The 24,612-nt window shown below is 37.7% G+C and overlaps 1 long non-coding RNA gene across 4 annotated transcripts in view; it reads left to right on the top strand.

Annotated features, from left to right (window-relative positions):
- LOC131403830 (uncharacterized) overlaps positions 1–24,138 on the top strand; it is a 48,220-nt gene extending 24,082 nt beyond the window's left edge. For all 4 annotated transcript variants that reach the window (XR_009219554.1, XR_009219555.1, XR_009219552.1 and 1 more), the window contains one exon: positions 24,057–24,138. This is a non-coding gene — a long non-coding RNA (uncharacterized LOC131403830). The remainder of the gene's footprint in view (positions 1–24,056) is intronic.
- Positions 24,139–24,612: the final 474 nt, after the last annotated feature.

Here is a 24,612-nt window from a genome sequence, read left to right as displayed (position 1 = left end):
CAGGTACTATGCCACAGTTTGGGATGTAGAGGAGGATACAAGGTTGACCTACAGTCCTCGAGGAACTTTGGTGGAGAAGACAGGTACAATGCAACTGGATTAAAGGAGTAGGGAAAGAGGATGATATTTTTTTCTTCTTGAGAAGATCATAGACAGTGATCTTTAAAACACACACAAAGTAAAAGAATAGATATTTGTTTGAGAAAGCAGAGCTGAGCGGCTGGAGAATAAAGGAGAGGCCAGTGGGGAGCAGAGTGACTTGATTTGGGGGTTTTAAACATCGTGTTGCGGAGACAAAATGATGAAGGCTGGCCTGCCGGGTGGAGAGACCGAAGTAGGTTGATGCCTGTAATACGCTAACCAGGATGTGACGAGCGTCTGAAGCAAAGCTCTGGCGATGTGATCGAGAGGAGGGGGAAGTAGGGGGCTTGCTTAAGAGCAAAAACCCATTTCACGTGTGTGGTGAAGGCGACTGAGGGTTTCAGGAAGGCCCCGCCAGTGCTGGCTTCTTGCTGCTCGAGCGTCACGATCTTCTCTTGACCTAACGTTCCCAGGCAATCTTTCTCCAGGTTGCCACAGTACTTTTTTCCTGAAAGCGTATATCTTACAAGAATATATGGCGCCGTTAGAATATTACCTCGGAATGGTCACACCTAAGGGAAAGTGTGATAATTTTACCCATATTGGTAATGATAGTGAAATACTCACCCTGGAGAAGAGACATTTCCTTCATGTATTAAGTAAAAGTCACTAATAGGCAATGACGTTTTATGTCCTTGTCTTTGCCACAATAACTGGAAAACAAAAGTGTGTATGTTTTTAGAAATCTTAACATAAATTCTATTCACATCGCAACACAGTTCTCATTGCTATGGTAGTGTGTATATATATATGTACTTACTTCGGTAGGTAGGTGGTTACTTAGAGCCTGTAGTATCTACAAAAAAGCAGTTAATGAGGAGTCAGGATCTGAATTCTTGTCCTGCTTCTGCTAAAAATGTTTATAAAAAGTTGAACAATTTATCTATGTAGCCTAAGTTGTAGATAATCTACTTTAAAATATACAAGTACCCTAGAGAAGGAAGAGGTAAGGAGGTAAGGTTTAAGTAAAAGGACTAAATAAAAATATAAATAAAAAGATCTTGAGATAAAGAATCCTGGGTTATGTTTTTGGAGTTGTCAATGATTCGTTACCTAGAGTAACCAGTTTATCTGAACACTATGAAGAAACTGTTGAAATATGTGAACTCTAAAATTATATGATTCCAGAACATTTTATTCATTTAAATAACTCTATTTAATAATAGTCAAAATATAATAACTAATGTTTATTGAGTATTTCTTATGGCCTAGGCAATGTGTATATTGATTATCTCACGTGCTTCCCCAACAACTCACGGCGAATCATGACTATTCTGTTTTAGAGAGAATGAAATGCGTTTCAAGGAGACATAACAAGTCTCAAGTCATAAATGGTGGCGCTGAGGATCATATATGTCTTGAGATCATGTACCCACACGCATACATACACACACAGTATGTTTGCAGAACTAAAATGAGGCAGAATATTGTAAAATTGTCTGATGAATTTTAAATGTCTTGATAATTATTTGAATAAATATTTGCCTGTTGTTGGGTAGTGGTCATATTTATTGATTTTCATATCTCCAGCAACAATTAAATTGTCTGGCACATAGCTGCTCAAATAATGTTAGTTAAAATGAGTTAAAAGATCTGAATATTGGTAAACAGTATTGTTCTTGGAATTGTTGGATATATGTCTGGGACTCTTGATAGACAGAGTAGATTTGGTTATTCTATGGGACAAAATCAGCTTTCCTGGCCCAGGATGATGGTGGAGGGAACCATAAAGAATTGAAGGAAAAGAGAAAATAAAACAATCCATCCACAGAACTAAGCACTGAGATGTTGGAATAATATTTATATAATACTTTGGGGTTTTTTCTATCAACTGTGTTGTTGCCAGACCAAATATATTTTTATTCTGAGCCTTTAAGTTTTGTTCTTTTCATAAGACATCGCCAATCATCTTTTATTCGTTCATTTTTTAGTACACTAAAATTCAAAGTTGAGAGCACAATTAGGTCTATTTGAATAACTAAGAGTTGAGGTAAAAGTAGCCCCAGTGGGAAAAAGTCATAGAGTCGCAGTTATAATTCACCTCCCTATTCCCTGCTGCTACCCTTGATACAATGTTCCTCTTTTAAATGTTATACCAAAACCTTTTTTAAAAATGTCACTAAGATATGTATCCCCAGGTGATATAAGGAAACATGATATTCTTCTTTCTACTACTCATTCTCTTGGGAAAAAGAATAATTTAGCAATTTATTTTGTGAGAACCTCTGTCACGGCTTTCAATCCAGCTTTCTTAGACCTCTTGTTAGCTAAGGAGTTATGTAACTTTTACATGCTCTTTTGAAGCAAAACTGAAGTCACATCTGTCTTTACATGTTGCTTCCTACTGTTAGTAACTTTTATTTTCAAGTTTTTCTTCTTTTTAAGGATTTGTCTTATTAGATTTCATTTTTTCAGACATTTTTCAGGAAGCTGCTAGAATGTTTATCCTCTTTTCAATGGCTTCCTGCTGTTTTGGTACTAGAAATAGTTCCACTGGTGCCATCATAAGTTTTTCACAAATTTATTCCCATATCATTATTAGTCAAATAATCATAAAGCAAGGAACCTTGGCTTGGTGGCCGGCCAGTTTTTGTTCAGATATTTTTTCTTTTAATTTGTCCTTAGTTTGTCTTGGAAACTAAAATGCGCATAAAAAGTTGCCATGAAAAACTGCATGTCATTAATCATATGGTGGATTAAATACATTGTGTGGTTCCGGAAGGGAAAACTAGAACCAATGGGTACATGTTATATAGAGAAAAAGTAATTTATTATGGGAATTAACTCTATAGGGTTGCAGTTGTCAGAATTTTGAATGATAACCAATTCTATATCTTTGAGGATATTTAAGAAGAGATTTAATGATCTCTTGCCTGAAATGTGATAGAGGAAGTTATATACACACAATATAAGTAGAGTTGAATTAAATGATTTAGGATTTTTTTGACTATAAATATGTAAATGCACTCATGATTACGTACGTACTTGTATGTACACACGTATTTCTCTAGATTATGTGTCTGTGTGTGTGTAATAGAAAGGGTTGGACATAAAATGTTGAATAGAGAGAATTTATGGCATTTTAATTAAAAAAGGAAACTCCAACTGTTTGAGAGATATAGGCAAATTGGTGGATACTGAGGGGAGCCATTATACCACCACTGACACGTGGTAGCCATTGCTGAGACCAAGCTGGTGACCTATGTGCTGGTAAAGAGTCAGCCAGGCAGGCAGCAGATTCATTGTGATTTGTGGATTCCTAGAATGTGAGAAGTGATGATAAGGCAACCCAGATACTGAGAAGTCAGGGTCAGAAAATGTGATTGTTTTCAACTGGGACATTTCCAGTGACGTTTTCTGATGGCTTCTAAGACTTGATGAGCGTGAAGTTTAGACTGAGAAGAAAGTGATTTACTTCACTTAGGGAAGTTTCTTCCAGAACAGTTTTGGGAAAAGAGGGAAGTTACTGCACGTCCAGAAAACTGGGAGATCAGACACAAATCTTGTATGCCTAGACAGTGATGATACCGGGAACTGCCTGGAATGAGCTGGGTTTGTGCTTTAAATCTATTACAAGGGAAATGTGACACTGGACAAGGGATATAGTCCAACATGTTCCACAAAGGAACAGAATTTTGGTGTTTTTGAGAGTATTGCCTGTGTGTGGTTGTGGGACAAAAGCTGGGAGGTGTTACAGCTTCAGAATATGTAAATTTCCTTTAAAAAAATGTGTGAATGCTAGTCTCAAAGACAGAACTCTTGAATTAACAGGGATAAGATGGGGAGCCCTCTTGACGTACAAAGATGCTTCTGGTTTAACCACATAGCGATCCATAAAAGAGCTCAGCCTGCAAAACTGTTCACATACAATTGTCACTTAGCATGCTCATATAGTACACTAATTTATTTTTTAATTATTTTTACCGTGCTAAAATTTACCATGCCTAAATTGGTAAATACCAAGATTAAATGTTTCTTTCTCTATCAAAACAATATTTACTTGCCTTATCCATTTCTATCTCCTCCAGTTGATGATTGGTTGATGGGATTAATAATGTGTACTAGAATAAAAGAGATAAAGGTGGCTAAATCAGGTGGGTGTGGCAAAAATATCTATTCCCACGTGAAGAGTATACAAGTGACCAAATAACTAATTTTAAAAGCAGCAACAACTGAATTGGTTAATATTTTTGGTTTAGTTAAAGCTGCACTACTGACTTCGGTGCTGGATTCACCGTGGCAAAACTAACGCAGATGCTCAGACTCTTGCATTCACAGTCTTCATCTTCTGCTCTGAAAGGATTACTACTACATAATGACACACATTAAAAAGTTCTATGCTAAGAAGCATTGGTTATGAGAAGCAGCTGGTCCTGGTATTTTATGGCAATACTGGGTGGGGCAAGATTAGTTTTACCTAAGAATGGGGGTGGTCATGAGAATGGCTCTGTTCATTTTCTGTGTAGGGTAGCAATCTGTGCTGCTCCTCATGATGTGCTAGTTTGGGCAGAACAGGCGTCAAATAATGCTGAACTGATAATCCTTTGAAATGTTTCATTTCTGATACTCCAGCGACCCTGAAATTCCATGACCAGCCAGAGAGGGGTTTTAGTCCTTACAATACCACTTTCTTAGTCCAGAATCTCATCATTTGTAACTTTGATCTACACAACCTCTTTTTGCCACAAGATCCAAAGGAAATATGGAAAATAAAGGTAAGTAAAAAAGATGAACAATTTTTTCGTGATTAACCCCACTCTAAAAAAAAGAAAAAAAAAACCCCATAATAATCAAGAACTGAAATTCTAGACCAACCGATCTAGTAGTTTTGAGAGGAGGGGATTGAGAGAGATAGACCAGAAGCAGGTGAGAGCAGGCTACGGTTCTGCATTTTGAATTATATCCCTAATGGTGTCTGTCTGCGTGTGTGCGCGCGTGTGTGTGTATTACATTGCTTTTGACTCCTGTATGATTTTCTACTTTATATATCTATCATCTTTGACTTTCCCGTTTCCCAAGTGAAGTTCACCTTAGTTGCTTCAGCTCCCATTTACCTTAAACAGTGCAGAGAGGAACAGCCTCATACCTGTACCCTAATGAATCTGTTTATAGTTTCTCTGACTCATATACTCAGGGGGGGCTTATTGACTCATTGTGTACATGCCTACATCATTTCCCTGAAATGCTTCACAGTGCTCTTCAGATGGCTCACCAGTTTGGCCTCCTCTCAACAGAGCATGAAGGATTCTGCTTTCCCACATCTGATAATCTTTGGAATTACTTAACAATAATATTCTCGCCAAACTTAAGGGTGAAAGTGCTATGCCATTGTTTCAATTATTCTCTAATTATCTGTGAGGCCGAGTACATCTTTTCCTGTTTTTAAGTCATTTGAATTTCCTTTTATTGTTTGTTGGCTATTTATGGCCTTTGCTCATTTTTCTGTTAGATTTTCGGTTTGTTGTATATTACCAGCAGAACCTTTTATGTTCCTGATATTAATTAATTGTTGGGCATAGACATTCGAAATGCCATTTCCTGTCTGGAACGGTTAACTTTGTATATGGCGTTCTTTATTGAACTGAAATGTTAATTTCAATATAGTCACAATTTTTGTGGTGGTTTTGAATGCTTGGAAAACATGCATTGTTTATATGCATGTTTATATCTATTAACTCATAATTCTTGATTTAGTTAAGTCTTTTCTGTCTTTCCCTATTTTGGGTTCAGCTTCATCTGTTTCTGAAAATAATGTGACAAATTCTCTAACTATAACTGTGTAATTCAAAGTCTCCTTGTTTGCTGTTTGTGGTTCTATTGTAACATTTTTGCTTCAGTTTTTTGGTGGGGGGGGGACTGCAGGTACACAAATCATGGCACATCAGCCTCAACAGTGTACGCAACTTGGTTCTTGTTTTATTTATTTTTGTGTATTTTTTTCCTCTTCATTCTGCATTCCCATTCTTACACCGACCCCTCCCTCCACCATGGGCAGCCAGTCTAATGTATTTAACATATAGTCACAGATATGCATCTATGCTTTAAAGATCTATATTTTTGTTCTCCTTATTGATGAATGCCTCTTAAATTTACTTAATATGAATAACTATATCACCATGATAAGAGATTCCATAGTATTTCCTCCTGGATTCTTTTGACTTTTTTCTTGAAAACCATTTTTAAATTGGGTCTAGTGTGTCTGAAGACCCACTTTATCTTGTTTTCGCATCTAAAGAAAGTTTAAATGGACGTTAGAATTTTAGGTTCAAATATTTTTTCCTTCAGCACTTTGAGAATATCGCCCCATTGTCATCTTGTATCCAGAGTCAATTTGTGTTCCTTTATAGATAATTTGTTTCTTTTGATTTCTTTTGCTGTCTCTTTGCTTCTGATCTTAAAAAACTGTATTTTTTTTTCCCTTATCTATCCTATTTGTTTTGTGAGGAAAACTTTCATTCCGTAGGCTTACATCATCTTTTTCCTTTTTTAATTCTAGGGGAGTCTTAATCATGATTTCCTCTCCTCTTCTTTTATTTTTTTCTTTCCATGTGAGCTGCCAGATATGTGATAACACTTCTTCATCTATCTTCTTTACATCGTAATTTTAATATTTTCTTTTTCCTTGAGAATTTTCCTGTTTGTGCTCCTCAGATAGCTCCTTATTTTTCCCTTTGTGCATATTTCCTAGAAGTGTCAGCTAATACATATCTAGAGGAAAAGAAAACTTTCCAACCCAGCCTAGTTTGTGTCCTTCCTAGTGAGTTTTAAGAGATAAAGAAAACCTGTGTTGAAAAAAAAAACCTCAGATAATCCAATAGAAAAATGGGCAAGATACTGAAACATGCAATTAACAGAAGAAAAAAAAGCAGAGGAGACAATGGAAGAAAAGATACTCAACCACATTACCAATCAGGGAACGCCAGTTAGAGTGATAACGAGATATTATTACACACCCCCCAAATTAGCAACGTTAAAAAATCTGTGACACAATCAAATGCTGGTGAAAATGTGGAGCAACAGAAACTCTCATTCACTGCTGGTGGGAATAGAAATTGGTACATCCACGTCAGTAAGCAATCTGCCAACACAGAAGATGTACACACATCTAAAAATTCAACTCCTATGAATATCCACTTAGGAAATGCATGCACATATGCTGGAGGATATATGTGTAAAAAATTTTTCATAGCAACCTTTTTTTTGAAATACTCTACAACTCTCCACATCAAAATATTCATGTGCAATATAAAAAATAAATGTTTTTATATAATTGTACATTGGACTATTATACAGCCACGAAACTGGATGAACTACACCTCCACCAGCAACAGAATTCTTACAATCACAATGTTGAGCTTTATATAAAGTTCAAAAACCAGTGAAAAATATTTATATTGTCTAGGAAATGAATAGAAAGTGGGCAAGAACAAATCTCTTAAGGTGTTGGATAAACATTAAAAGTACGTTTTACAAACATAGCAGAGGAGAAGGCAAAAAAATGTGGAAAATTCTGAAGACCAAAAAGAGATCAGAACAAATCCTGATGGGTAAGTGAACACAGAAGCCTCTCGATATCTGTTCGCCCAGAGCTTCATTTCAAATGGGTCTTTATTCTGCGAGGAACAGAAGACAAAGCCTAGGGCTCAAACACAATAAGCCATTAGATTGGAAACTTCTGCATAAAGTCAACTTAATGAAATAGAAAAGCTAAACAAATATTCATATATAAATAAACAAATAAAAAATTTCACGCTGTTGTTAGAAAAGAAATAACAGGCCCAAAATGGAGTAATTTGCCTCCAGGACAGCAAACCAAGATATAATTTCAGTTTTAAACATCTCCCAAGAATGTGATTTTAAGTAGTCAATCTGAAATTTTCTGATCAGCACTAGTGAGGTAATCTGTGTGATAAAACTCCCACTGTTCCTTTCCTCTCAAAAGATGTCCTGGCCTGAAACAATCCTTTCTTTTCTTTTGCTAATAACTTCCTTACCTCACCCTCCCTTTGCCTATAAAAACCTTCCATTTTGTACAACTCCTTGCAGCACACTTTTACTTGCTAGATGGGACAGTGCTTGTTCCATGAATCATTTAGTAAAGCCAATTAGAGCTTCAAATTTACTCGGTTAAATTTTGTTTTTTAACACCGTCAGTGAAACATGCCATTTACAACCATTGGTTGTAGGTGGAGGGGGGAATATTTTTCCCTAAGCAGATCTAAATGTAAGCTGTCCCTAATGTGCCTATAGATCTGGATTTCAAAAAAAGTGGATGGCTGAATACCCCAAACTTCAGAATTTATTGTAAAGTAGCCCTGGCTTTTTAGTTGACAGAGGCGAATGAAAATCCTCTCTGGAAGATCGGACCTTATTGCAGGACTCAAAAAATTCCGGTAGATAAAGTTCCAGGAAAATAAACTCATAACAAGGGTATCATAGAAATAATAGGAGGAAGCTTTGCAATGAGGAAGAGTAAGAAGAAATAAACAACGGATTCAGATTTGACAAGAATACAGTCGTTAAGAAATTCACTAAGTTAAGGTAATAAAGAAAACCATATGTAAGAAGCATTTTGTAAAATTTAACAATTATTCCTGATAAAACCCTTAGCAAGCTAAAAAGAGAAGTGAGTTTTCTTCATTTAATAAAATGCATGTTTACTTAGAGCTAGGTTCAGCTACATATGACAGCAAACTCAAGACAACGCTGTCCTAGACAAGTTATTTTCTCTTTTAAATACAGTCATGTGCTAATTAACAACTGGGATATGTTCTGAGAAGTGCGTCATTAGGCGATTTCGTTGTTGTGCAAACATCGTAGAGTGTACTTACACAACCCTAGATGGTGTAGCCTACTACACACCTAGGCTATGTGGTACTCATCTTATGGGACCGCCATCGTATATGTCCCTCATTGACTGAAACGTCGTTATGCTGTGCATGAACGTAGGTGGAGTCCATAAACGAGTTCAGGGATGCTGTGGTTGCTCAGTGAAGCCTTGGTTATGCATTCTATTCTTCGTTTCAGTAAAATGCCCCAATTTTTTCCAACATTTTTTTTTGCTTAGTTTAGACAGAGTTGATCTCTCTCTCTTTTACTCAAAGATCCTTAACCAGTTCTGGAAGCAGCAGCTTATTCCGTTTAAAAATAGCTTTGAGATGTAATTTGTATACTATCCAATTCACCCGTGTAAAGTGTGTAATTAAATGTGTTTTTTTTTTCTTTTCTTTTTGGTGAGGAAGATTAGCCCTGAGCTAACATCTGTTGCCAATCTTCCTCTTTTTATTGAGGAAGATTTGTCCTGAGCTAGCATCTGTGCCCATCTTCCTCTATTTTGTATGTGGGACGCCGCTGCAGCATGGCTTGCTGAGCAGTGTGTAAGTGCATGCCCGGGATCTGAACCCGCACACCCCAGGCCGTCACAGCGGAGTGCACGAACTTAACCACGACACCACCAGGCCGGCCCCCTCACTGTTTTTTAATCACAGGATTCTGACTAAACCACAACTAATTTTAAAATATTTTTGTCTCCCCTAAAAGAAACTCCCTTAGTAATTAATTTTTTATGCTGCCCATACCTCAAACCCTAAGCAACCACTACTCTTTTGTCTCCTCAGATTTGCATATTCTGAACATTTCATATATGTGGAGTCATACAATGTTTGGTCTTTTGTGATTGACTTCTTTCACTTAGCCTAATGTTTTCAAGGTTCATCCATGTTGTAACATGTGTCAGTCTTTCATTGCTTCTTATCATTGAATAATATTCCATTACGTGTATATAACATCTTTTTTTAATCTATTCATCATGATGGACATTTGGGTTGTTTTCAAACTTTGGCTGTTATGAATAACGCTATTGTGAAAATTCATGAACAGGTTTTTGGGTGGACATATGTCTTCATTTCTCTTGGGTATACATCTAGGAGTGGAATAGCTGGGTCATTTGGTAACTCTATGGTTAACTTTTTAAGAAACCACCAACTGTTTTCCGCAGTAGGGGTACCATTTTACATTCTCACCCAACAATGCATGAGGGTTTCAATTTCTCCACTTCCTCATCAACATTTGTTATTGTCAGTCTTTTATATTACATCCATCCTAGTCAGCATGAAGTAATATCTCATTGTGGTTTTGATTTGTATTTCTCTGACCATTAATAACATTTATGATCTTTTCATATGTGTGTTAGCCATTTGTATACTTTTTTAGATGTCTATTCAAATTCTTTACCCATTTTTAATTGTATTATTTGTCTTTTTATTATTGAATTGTATAAACTTTATATATTCTGTATGTAAGTCTCTTATCAGATATATGATTTGCAAATATTTTCTCCCATTCTGTGGGATATCTTTTTATTTCTTGATGGTATCATTTGCAGCAAAGAAGTTTAGATTTTAATTTTGATGTGGTTTTATTTATCTATTTTTGCCATCTGTGCTTCAGGTGTTATATCTAAGAAAGCTTGCTTGACCCAAGCTCATGAAGATTTACTCTAGTGTCTTCTTCTGAGAGTTTTTAGATTTTGCTTTCTTTTGCATTGAGGTCTATGATCCAGTTGGAGTAACTTTGTATATGGTGTGAGGTAGAGGTCTGTCAACTTTAAAATAAGTTAGCAAGTTATTTTACCGGCAAAAAGAGTTTATTCAGGAATAGCAGAGGAATTGCAGTTCAGGAAATGCAAACTATGGTGAACCATAAGCAAGTCCAGAGAACAAAGCAGGAGAGCTTGCCTTTATAGATTAAAGGTGGGAGGTGGGAGGGGCTGTTCTAAATAAAAGTTCATTGAAGGAAGGTAAGAGTTCAGGGTGGTGATGGCTTCTCATTGGCTGGGCTGTTCCTGGGCAGGGAGAAAATCTTCCCTCTTCCTTCTGGAGTAGTAAAGTGGTTGCACTTCCTGCCCCAAATTGTAAAGTAAGCTGCAATGGAAGGTGTGTGTGTGAGAACTCCCCCTACAGGGCTTCCTGATTCCATTTTAAATGAAGTTTCCCTTTATTAATTTTAATAGGTTCAATTTCACTCTTTTGCATGTGACTATCATGTTGTTCCAGTACCATTTGTTGAAAAGACTATTCTTTCCCCATTGAATTGTCTTCATACCCGTTTCAAAAATTAATTGATGATAAATTCAAGGGTTTATTTCTGGACTCAATTCTATTCCAGATCTATACATCTGTCTTTATGCCCAGACCACACTGTATTGATTAATGTAGCTTTGCCATAAGTTCTGATATTGGAAAGTCTAAGTCTTTCAACTTTATGATTATTTTTCTGTATTGTTGTGTCTGTACTGGGTCCTTTTCTTTTCCAAATAAATTTGCAAAGACATCAGCTGGGATTTTAATAGGGATTGCTTTGAATCAGTAGATTAATTTGGGGAGTATGGCCATCATAACAATAACAAGTTTTCTCATCCATAAACATGGGATGTCTTTCCATTTATTTAGATATTCTTAATTTTTCTCAACAATGTTTTGTAGTTTTCAGTATATGGGTTTTGTACTTATTTTGTTAGATTTATACCTAAATATTTTATTCTTTTTTGTTGCTATTTTAAATGAATTGTTTTCTTAAATGTTATTTTAGGAATGCTCTTTGTTAGTGTAGAGAAATACAATTAAATTTTGTATATTGATCTTGTATCCTGCAATCTTGATGAATTTGTTCAATAGTTCTAGTAGTTTTTTTGTTGTTGTGACTTTTTTTTAAAGCCTACTTTATTTTTTTTTTAATTTTTTTGTTGATTTCATAATAGTTTATAACATTGTGAGATTCCAGTTGCACATTATTATTTGTCAGTCACCATATAAATGCACCCCTTCGCCCTTTGTGCCCACCCGCCAACTCCTTTCCCCCTGGTAACCACCAAACTGTTCTCTCTGTCTGTGTGTTATCATATTCCACATATGTGACAGGTCATACAGTGTTTGTCTTTCTCTGTCTGGCTTATTTCACTTAACATAATACCCTCTAGGTCCATCCATGTTGTTGCAAATGGGATGATTTTGTCTTTTTTTATGGCTGAGTAGTATTCCATGGTATATATATACCACATCTTCTTTATTCAGTCATTACTCAAGGGACACTTGGGCTGCTTCCACGTCTTGGCTGTAGTGAATAATGCTGCAATGAACATAGGGGTGCATAAGTCTTTTTGGATTGTTGATTTCAAGTTTTTTGGATAAATACCCAGACGTGGGATAGCTGGATCATAAGGTATTTCTCTTTTTAATTTTTTGATGAATCTCCATACTCTTTTCCATAGAGGCCGCACCACTTTGCATTCCCACCAGCAGTGAATGAGGGTTCCCTTTTTTCCACATGCTCTCCAACATTTGTTATTTTTTGTCTTGGTGATTATAGCCATTCTCATGGGTGTAAGGTGATGTCTTAGTGTAGTTTGCATTTTCCTGATGATTAGTGATGTTGAGCATCTTTTCATATGCCTATTGGCCATCTGTATATCTTCCTAGGAAAAATGTCTGTTCATATCCTCTGCCTATTTTTTGATCAGGTTATTTGTTTTTTTGTTGTTCAGATGTGTGAGTTCTTTACATATTATGGGGATTAACCCCTTGTCGGAGATATATTTTCTCCCAGTTGGTATGTTGTCTTTTCATTTTGATTCTGGTTTTGTTTGCCTTGCAGATGCTCTTTAGTCTGATGAAGTCCCACTTGTTTTATTTTTTTTCTTTTGCTTCCCTTGTCCGAGTAGACGCGGAATTCAAGAAGATCCCTTTATGACCAATGATGAATAGTGTACTGCCTACATTTTCCTCCAAGAGTTTTATAGTTTCAGGTCTCACTTTCAGGTCTTTGATCCATTTTGAGTTAATTTTTGTGTATGGCGAAAGCAGACGGTCTACTTTCATTCTTTTACAAGTGGCTGTCCAGTTTTCCCAGCATCATTTATTGAAGAGAATTTCTTTTCTCCATTGTACGTTCTTTGCTATTTTGTCAAAGATTAGCTGCCATAGATGTGAATTTTATTTCTGGGGTTTCAATTCTGTTCCATTGATATGTGTGTCTGTTTTTGTACCAGTACCATGCTGTTTTGATTACTATCGCTTTGTAGTATGTTTTGAAGTCAGGGATTGTGATGCCTCCAGCTTTGTTCTTTTTTCTCAGATTTGCTTTAGCTATTCGGGGTCTTTTCTTGCCCCATACGAATTTTAGGATTCTTTGTACTATTTCTGTGAAGAATGTCATTGGGATTCTGATTAGGATTGCATTGCAATAGATGCAAATCAATCTACAGATGCGAATCTCTAGATTGCTTTAGGTAGTATGGACATTTTAACTATGTTTATTCTTCCAATCCATGTGCATGGGATATCTTTCCATTTCTTTATGTCACCATTGATTTCTTTCAATAATGACTATAAAGTTTTATAGACATTATTTATAAAACTATTTTATAATTTTATATAATAGTTTTATAAAATTATTTATAAAACTATAAAGTTTTCATTGTATAGGTCTTTCACCTCCTTGGTTAAATTTATTCCTAGATATTTTATCCTTTTTGTTGCGATTGTAAATGGGATTGTATTCTTGAGTTCTCTTTCTGTTAGTTCGTCATTAGAGTATAGAAATGCAACTGATTTTTGTAAGTTGATTTTGTACCCTGCGACTTTGCTGTAGTTGTTGATTATTTCTAATAGTTTTCTAATGGATTCTTTAGGGTTTTCTCTATATAAAATCATGTCATCTGCAAACAGTGAGAGTTTCACTTCTTCATTGCCTATTTGGATTCCTTTTATTCCTTTTTCTTGCCTAATTGCTCTGGCCAGAACTTCCAACACTATGTTGAATAACAGTGGTGAGAGTGGGCACTCTTATCTTTTTCCTGTTCTCAGAGGGATGGCTTTCAGTTTTTCCCCATTGTGTATGATGTTGGCTGTGGGTTTGTCACATATGGCCTTTATCATGTTGAGGTACTTTCTTTCTATACCCATTTTGTTGAGAGTTTGTATCGTAAATGGATGTTGGATCTTTTCAAATGCTTTCTTTGCATCTATTGAGATGATCATGTGGTTTTTATTCCTCATTTTGTTAATGTGGTATATCACATTGATTGATTTGCAGATGTTGAACCATCCCTGTGTCCCTGGTACAAATCCCTCTTGATCGTGGTGTATGATCTTTCTAATGTATTGCTGTATTCGGTTTGCCAATATTTTGTGGAGTATTTTTGCATCTATGTTCATCAGTGGTATTGGCCTGTAATTTGCCTTCTGTGTATTGTCCTTGTCTGGCTTTGGTATCAGGGTGATGTTGGCCTTGTAGAATGTGTTAGGAAATGTTCCATCTTCCTCTATTTTTTGGAATAGTTTGAGAAGGATAGGTATTAAATCTTCTTTGAATACTTGGTAAAATTCTCCAAAGAAGCCATCTGGTCCTGGACTTTTATTTTTTGGGAGATTTTTGATTACTGTTTCAATCTCTTTACTTGTGATTGGTCTATTCAGGTTCTCTATCTCTTCTTGATTCAGTTTTGGGAGGCTATATGAGTCTAAGAATTTATCCATTTCTTCTAGATTGTCCACTTTGTTGGAATATAGTTTTTCTATAGTTTTTCATAGTATTCTCTTATAATCCTTTGTATTTCTGTGGTGATTGTGATTTCTTCTCTTTCATTTCTAATTTTATTTATTTGAGCCTTCTCTCTTTTTTTCTTGGTGAGTCTAGCTAAGAGTTTGTCAATTTTGTTTATCTTCTCAAAGAACCAGCTCTTAGTTTCATTGATCCTTTCTCCTGTTTTTTTTGGTTTCAATTTTGTTTATTTCTGCTCTAATTTTTATTATTTCCCTCCTTCTGCTGACTATGGGCTTTGTTTGTTCTTCTTTTCCTAATTCTGTTAGGTGTAGTTGGGGATTGCTTTTTTGGGATTTTTCTTGTTTGCTAAGGTGGGCCTGTATTGCTATGAATTTTCCTCTCAGGACCACTTTTGCTGCATTCCATATGAATTGGTATGGTGTATTTTCATTTTCATCTGTCACCAGATATTCTTTGATTTCCCCTTTAATTTCTTCAATGATCCATTGGTTGTTCAGTAGCATGTTGTTTAGTCTCCACATCTCTGTCACTTTCCCAGCTTTTTTCTTATAGTTGATTTATAGTTTCATAGCATTATGGTCAGGAAAGATGCCTGTTATGATTTCAATCTTCTTAAATTTATAGAGGTTTGACTTGTTTCCCAAGATATGGTCTATCCTTGACAATGTTCCATGCGCTTGAGAAGAATATGTAATCTGTTCTTTTTGGATGGAGTGCTCTATATATATCTGTTAAGTCCATCTGGTTTAGTTTTTCATTTAAGTCCACTATTTTCTTATTGACTTTCCGTCTGGATGATCTATACATTGATGTATGTGGGTGTTAAGGTCCGCTACTATTATTGTGTTGTTGTTGATATTTACTTTTAGGTTTGTTAATAGCTGCTTTATGTACTTTGGTGCTCCTGTGGTGGGTGCATATATATTTATAAGTGTTATGTCTTCTTGGTGGAGTGTCCCTTTTATCATTATATACTTCCCCTCTTTGTCTCTCATTACCTTTTTTATCTTGAAGTCTACTTTGTCTGTTATAAGTATGGCCACACCTGCTTTCTTTTGTTTGCCATTAGCTTGGAGTATCATCTTCCATTCCTTTACTCTGAGCCTGTATTTGTCTTTAGAGCTGAGATGTGTTTCCTGGAGGCAGCAAATTGTTGGGTCTGGTTTTTCAATCCATCCAGCCACTGTGTCTTTTGATAGGGGAATTCAATCCATTTACATTTAGAGTGATTATTGATATATGAGGGCTTAATGCTGCCATTTTATCTCTTGTTTTTCAGTTGTTATGTATTTTCCTTGTTTCCCATCCCATGAATTTTGGACTGCTAATTCAGTTTGGTGGCTGTCTATGATGGTTTTCTCTTTATTTATCATTTGTGTCTTTGTTCTGATGTTTTGTTTAGTGGTTACTGTGCAGTTTGTGTAAAAGATCTCGTAGATGAGATAGTCCATTCCCTGATAGCCTCTTGTTTCCTTAGTCTAAGTAGGTTTCGTCCCTTTCCTCTTCCCTTTCTAAGTTGTTGTTGTCACAACTTATCCCATTATGTGTTGTGAATTTGTGGTTAAAATGAAGTGATAATATTTATTTTTGATGTTTTGTTTTCCTTTATCTTTAGAGTTATAATTAAGTGTTTGCTGATCTGTTCTGATAGAGAGCTGCAATTTTGGATTTTGTCTGCCTGTTTATCTGCTTGCTCAAGGCTTTGTAAACCCTTTCTTCTTTTCTTTTCAGGTACGAGGGCTTTCTTGATCAAACTTGTGGGGGGGGGTGCGGGTCTTGTGGCAATGAACTCCCTCAGCTTTTGTTTATCTGGCAAAGTTTTTATTTCTCCATCATATCTGAAGGATATTTTCACTGGATAGAGTATTCTTGGCTGAAAGTTTTTGTCTTTCAAAATTTTGAATATATCATTCCACTCTCTCCTCGCCTGCAAGCTTTCTGTTGAAAAATCTGCTGAAAGCCTCATAGGGCTTCCTTTATAGGTTGTTCTCTTCTGCCTTGCTGTCCTTAATATTTTTTCTTTATCGTTGACTTTTGCCAGCTTTACTAACATATGTCTTGGAGAAGGTCTTTTTACATTGGTGTACTTAGGAGTCCTGTTGGCTTCTTTTACGTGTTAATTCCAGCTCCGTCTCCAGGTTTGGGAAGTTCTCAGTTGTTATTTCTTTGAACAAGCTCTCTGCTCCTTTTTCCCTCTCTTCTCCCTGTCGAATACCTATAATCCTTATGTTGCATTTCCTAATTGAGTCAAATATTTCTTGGAGAATGTCTTCATTTCTTTTTAGTCTATGTTCTCTCCTCCTCCATCTGAAGCATTTCTGTCTTCCTAGCCTCCAGATTGCTAATTCTGTCCTCCATATTATCAGCCCCATTGTTTAAGGACGCCAAACTTTTCTTTATCTCATCCATTTTGTTTTTCATCTCTAACAGTTCTGTTTGGTTTTTCTTTATAGTTTTGATCTCGTTTGTGAAGAATTCCCTCTGTTCAGTAATTTGGTTCCTGATTTCATTGAACTGTCTTTCAGAATTGTCTTGTAGCTTGTTGAGTTATCTTAGGATGGCTGTCTTGAATTCTTTGTCATTTAGATCATAGATTTCCATGCCCTCAGGGTGGATTTCTGGGTGTTTGTCTTTTTCCTTCTGGTCAGGAGTATTGATATATTTCTTTAAACCATTTGATGGAGTGGATTTGTGCTGATGCATAGTGATAGTTTCTGGATGCAGGTTCCACCTGCTGCCACTTGAGGGGGTGCAGGAGCTGTATAGTCTGAGCCCACTGCTGCGATCCCTGTCAGGTGTGGCTGTCTGAGCCTGAGTCACTCCTTGGGATCACAGTGGCCCTGTGGGATCTCCCACCAAATGGAGAAGTAGTCACATGGGGGGCTCAGGGCTTCTGCCGCTTGCTCCCATAGACTCACAGAGCTGTGCTCCCTGCTTCAGGGCCACAGCGGTACTATGGGTGTTCACAGCAGCTGGGAGCTTGTTTGCCCAGATTGGAATCTCAGTCTCCCTCGCCCTCTGCTCCTAGGTCACACCAGCCATTGTGCTTGGTGGGCGAGACTTCCCCTCCACGACTGAGCCAAGGCCACTCCCTGGGACCAGGTGGGATTGTAGATTCTTCCACCAGATGAGAGAGTGATCACACGGGGGCTCAGGGCTACTGCCGCCAGCTCCAACAGTGACATCGAGACACGCTTCCCCCTTTGGGGCTGCAGCAGTACCATGGGTGTTCACGGCAGCTGGGAGTTTGTTCACCCGGACTGGGATCTCAGCCACCCTCTACACCTAGGTTGCACCAACCATTGTGCTTCGTGGGTGGGACCTCCCCTCTGGGACCGAGCCGAAGCCCCTCCCTGGGACCATGGTGGGGTTGTGGTTTTTCTCACTAGATGAACGAGTGATCACACTGGGCTCAGGGCCATTGCCGCTTGTTCTCACAATCCTGCTGAGACACTTTTCCCCCCTTTGGAACTGCAGCAATACTAGGGGTGTTCATGGCAACTGGGAGCTTGTTCTCCTCAGTAGCAGCTCAGTCGCCCTCTGCTCCTGGTAGCACTGGCCTTTGTGCTTGGTGGGTGGGGCTTCCCCACCGAGTGTAAGCCTGTGCTGCTCTCTGTGGACTGCATGGCCCTGAGGGCTCCCCCACTAGATGAGGAAGTGATCACATGGGGGGCCCAGGGCTGCCATCACCTGTTTCCACAGTCATGCTGAGGCATGCTCCCACCCTTGGGGCCACAGCAGTGCTATGATTGCTCCAGCCAGGAAAGTAGTCACACACGTGCACTAGGCTGCCTGGAGTCCAGAGGGTGCTCACCTATCTTCATCACCTTCTGGGGGGATAGTCCATCCACCTTCAGATGTACAGCTGCTTGGGTCTCTCAGGCATCCTGGTGTGCTGTGTGGGTATCCTCCACTGGTTGATGAATGTCCTTTTAGTTGTAGTTCAAAGGGGAGAGACACAGGGAACAGCTCACTCCACCATGTTCCTGACGTCCTCTCTAGTAGTTTTTTAATGGACTCTTTAGAATATATATATAATTTGAAAATAGAGGTAGCTGTAATTCTTCCAGTCCAATATGGATGTGCTTTATTTATTTTTCTTGCTTAATTTCTCTTTCTAAAACTTACAGGACAATTTTTAATAGAAGTAGCAAGAGCAGACAACTTGGTTTTGTTCCTGATCTTAGGGAAAAAGTATTGAGTCTTTCACCATTAAGTATGATGTTAACTGTGAGTTTCATATAGATGCCCTTTTTTAGATTGAAGAAGTTCTCTTCTATTCTTAGTTTGTTGAGTGTGTTTATCATGAAAAGGTGTTGGATTTTGTCAAATGTTCTTTCTACTTCAATTGAGATGATCATGTGGCTTTTCCCTTTTTCCTATTAATGTGAATGATTTTATGTTGAACCACCCTTGCATTCCTGACAAGTCGCACTTGGTCATAGTGTATAATATAATTTTTATATGTTGCAGAATTTGGTTTGCTAGTATTTTCTTGAGGACTTTTCCATCTGTATTCATAAGAGATATTGGTCTGTAGTTACATTTTCTTGTGATATTTTTGTCTGATTTTGGTATCAGGGTAATACTGGCTCATAGAATGAATTGAGAAGTGTTGCCTTTACTTGATTTTTTGGAAGAGTTTGAGAAGGACTGATATGAATTTTCTTTGGATGTTTGAAAGAATACATGAATGAAGCTGAGTCTAGTTTCACTCAGTCTAACTGAGTTCTACCTGAGTCTTTTCTTTTCGGGTAGTTTAAAAATTACTAGCTAGATTTCACCACTTGTAATGGTTATCTGTTGCTGTCATAACTTATTACCATGAACTTAGTGGCTTAAAACAAAATAAATTTTTATCTCACAGTTCTTTACGTAAGATGTTTGAGACACGTCTCATTGATCTAAAATCAAGCCATAGGCAGGGCAGTGTTCCTTTCTGTAGGCTTTAGGTCAGAATAAGTTGCCTTGCCTTTTCCAGATCCTAGAGAATGCCCACATTTTCTCATGGTTCCCTTCCTCCATCTTTGAAAGCAGCCTTAGCATACAGAGGCATAAAAAATATTTAAAACAATGAATTTTTGAGATATATGGATGCCCAGTGGTTCTCTTTAGGGGTAGAAGTAAATATTTTCTTCTTTGACGTTCGCATTTTTTTTTTTTTTTTTACATCGCATTCCTTAGACTTTCTTTCCACATTCCCTCTAATGGACCTCAACTGGGAAAGGGTCTCTACTTTTAAGGGCTCATATAATTAGGCTGGGCCCATTGGATAATCCAGGATAATCTTCCTGTCTCCAAATCCTTCATCTTAATCACACTTGCAAAATCCCTTTCTCCAGGTCAGGTAACATATTCACAGGTTTTAGGGATCATGATGTGGACATCTTGGGAAAGGGGACGTTATTCTTCTAACGACATGTTTAAAAGTCTATTCAATTTTATATGCATTGATTTATGAGACTTCTTAAATTAGTCTAAAGGACAAAGGTGAAGAAATATACAATTACATTGTCTTTTGTAATTACCTACATAATTACCTTTACTGACACATTTTTTTTTAATGTGTGTTGATTCAAATTACTGTCTTGTGCCAATTTCTTTCAGCTTGAAGAACTTCATTTAGTATTTCTTGTAAAGATGATGTCCTAGAAACAAATTCTCTCAGTTTTTGTTTACTTGGGAATACCTTTATTTCGCCCTCATTTTTTAATGATAATTTTACTGGATATAAGATTCTTGGTTGACACTTCCTGCACTTTGAAAATGTGATCCCATTGCCTTCGGTTCTCCACTGTTTCTGATGAGAAGCCAGATATTAACCTTATTGGGATTCCCTTGTACGAGATGAGTCATTTTCCTCTTGTTGCTTTCCAGATTTTCTCTTTATCTTTCAACACTTCAACCATGGATCTCTTTGAATTTATCCAGTTGGAATTAATTTCGTTTTTTTGAATGTGTAAAGCAACGTTTTCCATCAAATTAGGGAAGTTTTCAGCCATTATTTCTTCAAATATTATTTCTGTCCCTTTCTTTCTCTCCTCTTTTTTTTTTTGGTATTCCCATTAGATATATGTTAGTGTATTTAATTGTATCCCACATGTCTCTGAAGCTGTGTTAATTTTTCTTCATTGTTTTTACTCTCTGTTCTTCAGATTGTATAATCTCTATTGATCTCTCTTCAAGTTTGTTGTTTCTTCCACTAGTTCAAATCTGCTTTTGAGCCCCTCTAATAAAGTTTTCATTTCAGTTACTGTACTTTTCAACTCCAGAATTTTCTTTTGTTTTTTAAAATAATTTTTGTCTCTTCATTGATATTCTCTATATGATGATACATTATCATTATATATCTTTTTCATTCTTTAAGCATGGTTTCCCTAAACTCTCTCTATATATTTATAATAGGTCATTTAAAATCTTTGTCTGCTAAGTCTACCATCTGGACTTCTTCAAAGGCAATTTCTATTGCCTGCTTTTTTCCCCCTGAGTATGGGTCACACTTTCCTGTTTCCTTGCATATCTTGTTAGATTTCATTGAAAACTAGACATTTCAGATAGTATATTGCAGTAATTCTGGATACTGACCTTCCCAAGGAGTTATTGCTGTTGCTTGGTCATTTGTTTATATGCTGAGTGACTTGACCTAAATTCTGTAATGTCTTTTTCCCTTGCCATGTGCAACCTCTGACACCCCTGCTAAGACTATTCTTTTGCTTTTTGTTTTTCTCTTATCCGAGCTACCTAGGAGAACCCTCTGGTTTGGCATAACAATTAATTGATTAAAGTTTTGCTTAAGCTTCCTTATTTAGTTAGATTTTTATCCTTTACTGTTGGTATACATGTGTGCTTGAAGGCTGCTATATCAGTTCAGGGAGTTTCTATGTCTTTTCTGTCCCCTCTTCAGCCTGGTACTATTCTCTGATTTCTCTGAGCTTTAGTCTCTGATTTCTCACAGGAAAGCACAGCCTGGGCGTCACACAATCTTCCAGACTTCCAGGATGACTGTGATATTATTTTAAATCCTGGCTTCTTAGGTGTCAACCCTGGATGAGAGTATTGTTCACTCCGTGTTTAGTCAGAAGTTGTGTTTAAGCACCGCCATAAAGGTATCCAGATTTAGGTAAGGAGAGACTTTATTGAAGAGATTATTGCAAAGTGGAGGAAAGGGACTATTGTAACAGGGAGGATGCAACAACTTTAGCAACAAGCATTAGGCAAAAGGAGTTTTTCTTTTACAGGGAGGAGTAAACAAGGCTAGAAAGAACTTGATGTGGGTAAGGGGAATGAAAGGGTGGAGTGATGGGATAGCGGATCAACGAATATTTTATCTTGATGTCAGCCTATTTTCAGGAGGGGCTGTTTAGGAGAAGTTGTATGCTGGCTCAGAATGAGGGTAGGTCAAAGTTCAGGGGTCTGCAGGAAAGAGAGAAACTTAACCAAAGTTTGGTTAACAAGTACTTTGTTCAGATTTATCAGTGGGGACAAGCAGTTCAGCAAATATTTAAGAGGCAAAGAATGGGAATTTGGAATGTCTGTGTCTGGTCTTGTCATAGGTCAATGAGGGGGACATATGTGAGTCTTATCTAAGTCATATGGGAAAGGGTGTTCCTTTGCAGTAACTTATTTCCAGAACACAAGGAGTGGGGGATTTCTTTAACCATGACGGTTTTCCAGGATGAGAGGGTTCCAGTAAAATTCAAACTTGTCAGCCTCTGTTGCCATTCAGACTTTCGCCCTGTGTTGATGGGTCTGTGTATCATTTGGGAATGCTGTCAAGCTTGCCCCACATCCTGCTGTGTTTGCCCCTGAGTGGGTGCAGCCTGGTGCACGCAGAAAGTCTTTCTGACACTTAGAGTTCTCTATTTCCTGTTACAAATAACGTTATTCTCCTCAGGCAGGGCTGAGAACCTCTTCACCCTTATGACCTGCCTTTCTCCCTGGACAGAATCCCTGTGCTACCATACCGGAGCTGGGGGCAGAAATCTGCTTTTCCCAAAGTGACATCTGTAATCCACTATAGGCACCAGAGTGTGTGTGTGTGGCAGCTCTTGGTCTTCTTGGCTTGCCTTTCTGGGCATTGAATCTCCACCCTAACAGGTGCTGGGGCAGAGGTGATGGGCCCCAGTGTCCACCACCTCCTCCGCCTGGGGCAGAGTGGGGATGAGATGGGGGAAGAGGGACCAGGGTCACCTTTACCACACCTGCTTGGAATAGAGGTTCTGTGGGGGCTGGGGGAGGGAGGAGTTCAGGGAGGGATGAGAAATGCCAGCAGTTGCTGCTCCTGGGATGATATCATAGACCCTAGGATCTGGGGGAGAGGGATCCCTGTCTTCTTGGCTGCCTATCCCTAGGGTAGAGCTTTTATAATGTGGAGCTGGGGAGTGGAGGTAGGTAATGAAATGAGGTTGGCTCAAATTCCACAGACTCTCAGTGTTCTTACCAATATTGAGTAGCTTTTCTTGAGTGAATTTTTATGCATTTTCTATATACTCTTGTGACAATTTCCAGAGACTTTAAGTGATTGTTTTTTATAATTTTCACCAGTGGAATTGATATTTTTCTGGGGAGAAGGTCAACCAAGCTCCTTACCCCATTTTTTTAGAAGTATCACAGCAGTTTATTCCTACTCTGGCTTCTTCCACTTTTTCCCTTCTAACTTCTCTAGTTTTATTTGAGTAGCTCCAAGTTTTTACCTCTTTCAAACTCTTCCCAAATTACATAGAGATCTGCCAGCTGCCCTCTACCAGGTCAGACCATAGTTTTCCCACAACTACTTTTCTGTGTTAACTATTGATGGATATTCATAGACAATCAGTCTTCTAACTTTTCAGAATTCCATATGAAAATATTTACTTCTAGCCCTAAAGAGAACCACTGGGCATCCATATATCTCAAAAATTCATTGTTTTAAATATTTTTTATGCCTCTGTGTTTTTTGCACTCATATGCCTGCCTCAATGCACTCTAGTTAGAATATAAGTTCTTAGGTGACAAAAACCAGACCTACATCTTTCTCTCTGTGCAAAGCCTTGCACAGTGTCATTAAAATAAAATCAGTGTTAAATGCCTGAGTTAGATTTTGACTGTGTTTAAGCATGGGGTAGTAAAAAGAATCTTTCACACCAAGTCAAAAAAATTGGTCTCAAGATGAAATAGGTCCATTACATAACAGTCAGCCCCCTCATCAAACATGGGGTAAGAGTTCACTCATTCACAATCATTCATTCAACATAGATTTACTGAACTCACATCATGGGAACAATACTTGCTTTCCCTTCCTCATAATGTTATGATGATTTTCCAAATGAAACAATAATGATTGTGAAAGATTTTTTTTTGTTTTTTTTTTACAGCTATTAAAATGTGTAGATGCAAAATTCTGACTCCAATTACAATGTGTGTGGAGGGTTTCCACAACACTAAGCAATTCTTGGACACCAGCTGGGTGTCATATACTTCAACTCGATTCTGACACTATCTACCCGGAGATGGTGTCAGATCCCACAGGTTAAGGGTTCAGTGATACAAGACTGCACCCCGCCCCTTTCAGATGCCAACTGTAAGTCCAGGTTGTCACCTGTGCTTCTGACGGACTGGCTATAGATCGGAGGTTCCAGTGACCGCTCCTTGGGTTTGATTAATTCACTAGAATGCTCACAGAACTCAGAGAAACATTTACTTATTAGATTATTAGTTTATAACAACCAGATGGCAGAGGTGCATAGACCACGGTATGGGGAAAGGACGTGGAGCTTCCACACTCTTCACTCTTGCCAAACAGTCACGTGGTCACCAACCTGGAAGCTCTCGGAACACCCTCCTTTTGGCTTTTATGGAGGCTTTATTACATAGGCATGGTTGATTAAATCACTGGCCATTAGTGATTGAACTCAATCTCCAGCCCCTCTC

This window comes from Diceros bicornis, unplaced genomic scaffold (assembly GCF_020826845.1).
Source record: "Diceros bicornis minor isolate mBicDic1 unplaced genomic scaffold, mDicBic1.mat.cur scaffold_92_ctg1, whole genome shotgun sequence".
NCBI lineage: Eukaryota > Metazoa > Chordata > Mammalia > Perissodactyla > Rhinocerotidae > Diceros > Diceros bicornis.
The sequence above is the reverse complement of the archived record's forward strand: the minus strand, read 5'-3'. Positions and strand labels throughout refer to the sequence as shown.